Source organism: Aegilops tauschii, chromosome 6 (assembly GCF_002575655.3).
Source record: "Aegilops tauschii subsp. strangulata cultivar AL8/78 chromosome 6, Aet v6.0, whole genome shotgun sequence".
NCBI lineage: Eukaryota > Viridiplantae > Streptophyta > Magnoliopsida > Poales > Poaceae > Aegilops > Aegilops tauschii.
In genome coordinates this window covers 105,344,846-105,350,845 of record NC_053040.3, presented here as the reverse complement: position 1 = coordinate 105,350,845, position 6,000 = coordinate 105,344,846, and the positions used below count along the sequence as shown (strand labels likewise).

At 41.5% G+C, this 6,000-nt stretch overlaps 1 long non-coding RNA gene across 2 annotated transcripts; it reads right to left on the bottom strand.

Annotated features, from left to right (window-relative positions):
- Positions 1-637: 637 nt before the first annotated feature.
- LOC109734674 (uncharacterized) lies at positions 638-2,147 on the bottom strand. Of its 2 annotated transcripts, none has more exons than XR_012187296.1 (2): positions 1,236-2,147; positions 638-983 (listed from the first exon to the last, which is right to left on the bottom strand). It is a non-coding gene; the product is annotated as an uncharacterized lncRNA (long non-coding RNA). The 2 variants fall into 2 exon arrangements; XR_012187295.1 differs by having other exon boundaries at positions 1,249-2,147.
- Between the last annotated feature and the right edge of the window lie 3,853 nt (positions 2,148-6,000).

The window sequence follows — 6,000 nt, the reverse complement described above, 5'->3', positions numbered from 1 at the left end:
ACCGAGAACTATCTTGACATGTACTCCATCCGTCTGAAAAGACTTGTCCCTCAAGTTGATGTATTTAGCACAAAGTTAGTGCTAGATACTTCCATTTGAGGGATAGGCTTGGGACAAATTTTTCCGGGCGGAGGGAGTATATACTTTGGGGGAAAATGTTTGGTTTTGACGCATTATTTTCTGTTTCTCAAATCGCTGAGCCTAGGACTAAGATTGTGAAGCTAGGAGACAGTGATGTTGAAGCGTACACTTTAGCCATGGAAAAATTGGGAGACATTAAAGTACTGGTTGAACCGGTGTCCACCGTGCGATATGGTACGGGGTTGGCTGACAGAGAGTTGGCTATAGATTCTATTGGAAAACCCTATTTGTTGCATTGTGCGTCAAACTGTTGATGAAACGCACATATGAGCGACTCAAGTGAGCGATTTGGACTGACCCATTTGTAGTACTAGATGACACCCCGCGCGTTGCTGCGAAAACTTGTAGGATTACAATTTTCTCGGAATAAACAGAGCTAAAAAATGCATTTGGGTAGGCATTGTTCTTAAATTATGCAAGGGCTTCAGGTGTAGAAAGGGTACATCATGCCTCGATAACACAATTAACAAATATACAACATGCCAAATGGATTAAATGTAATGAAACAAAATCATCCAGAAATATTTTTACTTCACTTGCCACAATGTACAATGAATGACTGAAGTATTGCACATGTTAAGACTAAAATTTGCATTACCATGTTAACACAAAAAGCCATTTAACTGGTCGACTAAACCCTCAATAAATTGAATCTTTACAATTATGCATAACCACTAATTTGCCAGAATGAGGTGTTAAGCAAAATGAAGGCAACACTTTAATCTCATCGAACCATCCAGTACTGACCATGTAAACCACAGCAACAGAACCTTACCTGCTACTACGTTTTATTTTGGGCAACTCATATCAAAGCTGCAATCTGGGCAAAGACAATGATGAATCTACAGACAAAAGAAAAAACTAATTAGCAATTGTATGCCCTAACAAATTTAAAATATGAAACCACACATGTGAATTTGGGACCAACAATGCATCAGACGGAATGTGGTATATGAGGTTCAGAATATCCATATCAGAACATGTTGGAGGCTTGGAGCAGGGACGGGGATGCATCATTCATGTACTGTATTACTCTAACACACAACATATAATCGAGAAAAATAAAAATCTCTCAGAGGGAACTCGACACGAACCAAAGCACCTGACCTTCTGCGAGGATAGGTAAAGGAGATCGAACGGTGTCCTGCGGAGGGTCTTCGTGGCTGCGTCCCGGATCTTGGCGATCATACGTGCTTGGTTGGAGTGGCCAGACGGAGGTCGGGGGGAGCAAGACTGAAGCAGAGCATTGCCGGTGTAGACGCAGGTGAACCTGCAGTAGGCTTTGGGGGCTGTTGATGAAAGTGGGCATGGGCGTCAGATCGAGGAGGAGTGAATCATGGTGGCAACGCTCGTTCAGAAGAAGCAGGGAAATAGACCGTGAAGAAGGTCCAGAAGAGACCAATGAGTGGATTCAGTGGAGAAGGCCTCCTCCATGCCTCCCAGACGTGGATGTGAGCAGGCGTTGCAGTACAGAGTGGTTTTAAGCACAGTTTCTCCGCATTTGCAGGGTAACGGAGTCGAAGATAATGAAGGTCGTAAATTGAGTGGTGCGAGGACGTTTCGTGTGCATTTGTGGATGAGATTGCGACATAAAAGCGGGGAAGACTAACTAATTTGATGGAGTTAATGCTCATCTGTGGAGCAACGGAAGGGCTACCGGCGGTCATTGGCAGGGGGGCAATGGGTGTGGCGGTGGCGGTGGCTGGCCATGAGGACCATCGATTGTGCCGGCAGCGCTGGTAGAGCGTCAACGTGGCGGCGGAATCCATGGTGGCGGCGGCAGGATCCCGCATCTCTGGAGAGGTTGGTCGCCGAGGGACCGCCAGAGGTGAGGGCGACAGGGTTAACACGGGCGGCTGGCTGGAGCCAAGCATGAGTGGTGGCGGCTGCTGGGAGAGCATGAGAGACCGCATCGGCTGGTCGGGGAACGGCAGGTGGTGGCGGCGGAGGAAGGGATGTTGCGGCGGCGGCTTGATGAAAGGGTTCTTTTCTTCCGACCAATTTGACGGAAGGGTGTGGGTCGTAGCATCTTGACATATGGGCTTCGAATGGGCTTTTTAGTGTCCAAATCGGCAGAGCCTACGCCCAGGCCAGAAAATTGAGCTGGAGGCCAGCAGCGAACGGTAAAAGAACGAAACGGTATGGTCACTTAGCGGTGGCATCTCTTAGTAAATTTGGCCAACACTTGATCGGACGACTATAGGCTACCGATCTATGCTGTATCAACGGCTAAAACAAAATGGGTGACGTGGCTTTACCTAGCGGGGTGCCTCTATTTAGACATAGAAGATACATACAACTTCCACGTTCCGGTATTCGTTCCCAGCCAGTTTTTGTGGGTTTTGGGAACCTTCAACAAGGTTCCTGAACCGGAATTTTTATTTTTATATTTTTCTTTCTCCTGTTTATGTTCCTTTTTTTCTATTTCTTTCCTTTTTCTATTTTCTTGAATTTGGAAATTTTCTCATGAACTAAAAAAATTCACGGAACTGAAATTATTATTGAATTCAAAATTTCTTCATGAAATAAATTTTTTCTCAAATTTGAAAATAGGTGAACAATTTTTAAAATTCTGAACATTTTTTGTTATTACTAAATTTTTTTTAAATTCCCAACATTTTTAGAAAAAAACATGAACAGTTTTTGAAAACCTTAACAAATTTCGAAAAAAGCGAACAAATTTTATAGTTGCACACAGTTTTGAAGATTTTAAACATTTTCCGAAATTTGTGAATTAAAAAAACGAATAGAGTAGAAAATGAAAAACAGAAAAGGACCACAAAATTTTAAAAAGAAAAGCAAGAGGAAAAACTAAAATAACCCGAAAAGCTATTACAAAAAAATCGGTTTTGTAACCTTCCAGAAGGTTCGCGAAACTAGTCAGAAACGTTCTAGAAGCTTCCTCAAATCGGTCTCAGCGGCCGCTAGCTTGCTTCGCTTCGATTCTTAATGGGTTGGCCCATCTACGTACGCTAGTGGGCGATCGAACCCCTAACGCTCACAGCAAGGGATACGCTTGAACGAGGGAGGGGTTTATTTGGCCCCATTGTATTTTGTGTCAAACTTCGACCATCTATAAAACTAAAAAAATATGAATTATATGATACAAAAAAATGTGCTTTTGGATTTGTATTGAAAGAGTTTTCCTATAGTATAACTTTTGTTACATAGTTTACATTTTCGGAATCAGTAACTCCCGAACGTCTGATTTTTAGGAGCTGCGTCCGAACACGCCCAAAGCCACTCGATCAAACGAACGAATCTTGAAGCGTATAGCCAGCCACGTCATACATAGTTGACCGTTCGGGATGGAGGGAGAACGCTGCGAACGACAACGCAACCCACTCGCCCCGCCCACAACACGCGGCCCACTCCCCCGACAACCATATCCACTAGATTGGGATCGCGCCCTGGCGCGAGGGTACCGGTCCAAGTGTTTTGCCGAAGCAAGTAACACTATGTCAGTAGCAACCGAGGTATAGCATTTGCATTATACAGGATAATAATAAATAAAGAAACATTCAATTGTGATAAAAGTAAAACACAATGGAGTACAAGATCAACATCAGTTTATAAGGCAGGATCAAGCTCGGTGCGTTCATACGACCACAAAAGATAGACATTCGACATAAAGTTCGATACCAAAAGCAAAAACACATAAGAGGTAATAAGAACAGGAATATATTAAAAAGAGCCAACTACGGAGCCATTATCACTAAGCAAACTAATAAGTCGCGTAATCCATCTGCCTTGTCGATGTACTTCATAGGGACCACCTCACACAAATATGATACAAACAAACTGTGAGATATATGGAATTCAACGATTTCTATACTCAAGCATCAACCCTAGTATCTCGAACTTTAACAATAGGCTAATCAGAGACATTTTTAATAGTTACTCCTTTTAGTTTAAAACTATGAGAAATAACACGAATGGGAAAAAAATGAGGCAGAATTTCAGAACTACTCCAATAAAATAGCATTCAAATCTTCCAATGTATAGCTATTTTTTGTTGTTTGGCACATCGATTTAGTTGTATATACCAGAGGTCAATACATTTAAGAAATGAGGAGAAATGAAAGAGATGGTGAGTACTGACGAACATGCATGGTCAATGTCTAAAGATACTAATCACAATCAAAATTCCCTCTGGAGGTTAACTGATTATCACAAACACGTGGGAAAGAAGGTCGCAGCTCACCTACGTCATAGAGCTGGCATAAAAAGTAGGAGCTCGTCATTTCCTATTACTTCTGAAAAATTGTAAAGCAAACAAAAATTAATGTTTTGCGACTGGCCAGCAAGAATTAGAAAACAAATTCTTATAACCGAAGGTGCTCTGAACCCAAATCTTTTCTTCATAAACATGGAGAAACTCTCGTGAAGCACGGTATATAAAAAGATATTGTAAGAAAGAACACGAGATAGGAGCTAACAAAATTAAGTTTAGAATATATGCTAGCAAATCAATAATTGTGCAAAATTATTGTGGGCCAAATCAAATTCATATAGGCCACTAACTAAACTGCCAGGAACTAAACTCTTCTATTTTGACCAATTATTCCACATTAGTCTGAAGCTCTTGTTATTTCATTTATCCAAATTAGGACTGTCATTATTTAAACTGAATATGCTTAAAGCCTCTATCTGATTTAGCCAAAGCAGGAGAGCATCTAATATAAAAAGTTAGCGGGGATCGGCAGCGGTGGTCGCGTTCGGTCACCGGCAACCATGGAGACCCCCACGGACGCCTCTCTACGGGTCAGCAATGGGACCGACAGTATTATAAGAGCGTTTAGAAATACTTTACAGAGGGAATATTAAGCAAAGAGAACATTTTTCCCTCCAAAGACTAAAAGACACAGGCACCAAACAAAACAAACGAGCAAACATATTCTCAATTTTCACACAAAGAATAGCTAGAGAAGACTGGTTATACTCATTTATTTAAACTGAATATGCTTCAAGCCTCTATCTGATTTAGCCAAAGCAGGAGAGCATCTAATATGAAAAAATAGCGGGGGTCCAAAGAGAAGGGGGCGAATGGGAGCACGGAGAGGCAAGCCAACTGCCCTTGCTCACCTCATCGACGCGCGGACCAAGTACTGAAGCTAGTCAAAATTCGAAATAGTTGGCAGTGCACCATTCCAAATTAGTACCACCAACGACATCTAGTCTTTAATATGCACATATCCTTCCAACCTAGTACTATTAAGCAACTATAGTACTACTGTGAATTGAAAATCAAGGAATTATTAGAACGTAGAGGCTCTGTTCTTTTAAGGCACACGCAAGCAATAGGAAACATATTAAAAACATGACTACAAAACACACAGAGGCATATGATTAGGTAGAAATTCTAGTCCAGAGTATTCCTTTTCATGCAAGGCTACCAACCTGATCCATGACCCAGAAAGTCAGAGCTAAATGTATTTGTACACATACATAAGCAATAGATACAAAAGGATGAGCAGATTTACCTAAGAAACTATAGGCAGTGTAGTAAGGATGGAGGAATCTGAAACCATCGATGACACGAAAGCTGAAAGCGCATATCCAATCATATGCATACTGCAAGTCAAAAGTCAAAATTGACCCATTAGTTGGACAGCCAGGTGTACCTCAACTACAGGCGAACCGAGGGAAAAGAAAGCCGAGTCAAGGAAATTCGTTCTGGCTTGAGATTACATTAAAGCATACCATAGATCTACTAAGCATTGAGGAGGAAAGGCACTATATTTCCCAGGACAACATGGTTAAAAGATGGATGACAAAACATACTATAATTTTCAAGCAAATTTTTTGGCAGATAAAATAAATAACTTTCCAACTCCTAATCCTGTATTGTAGAAGAGC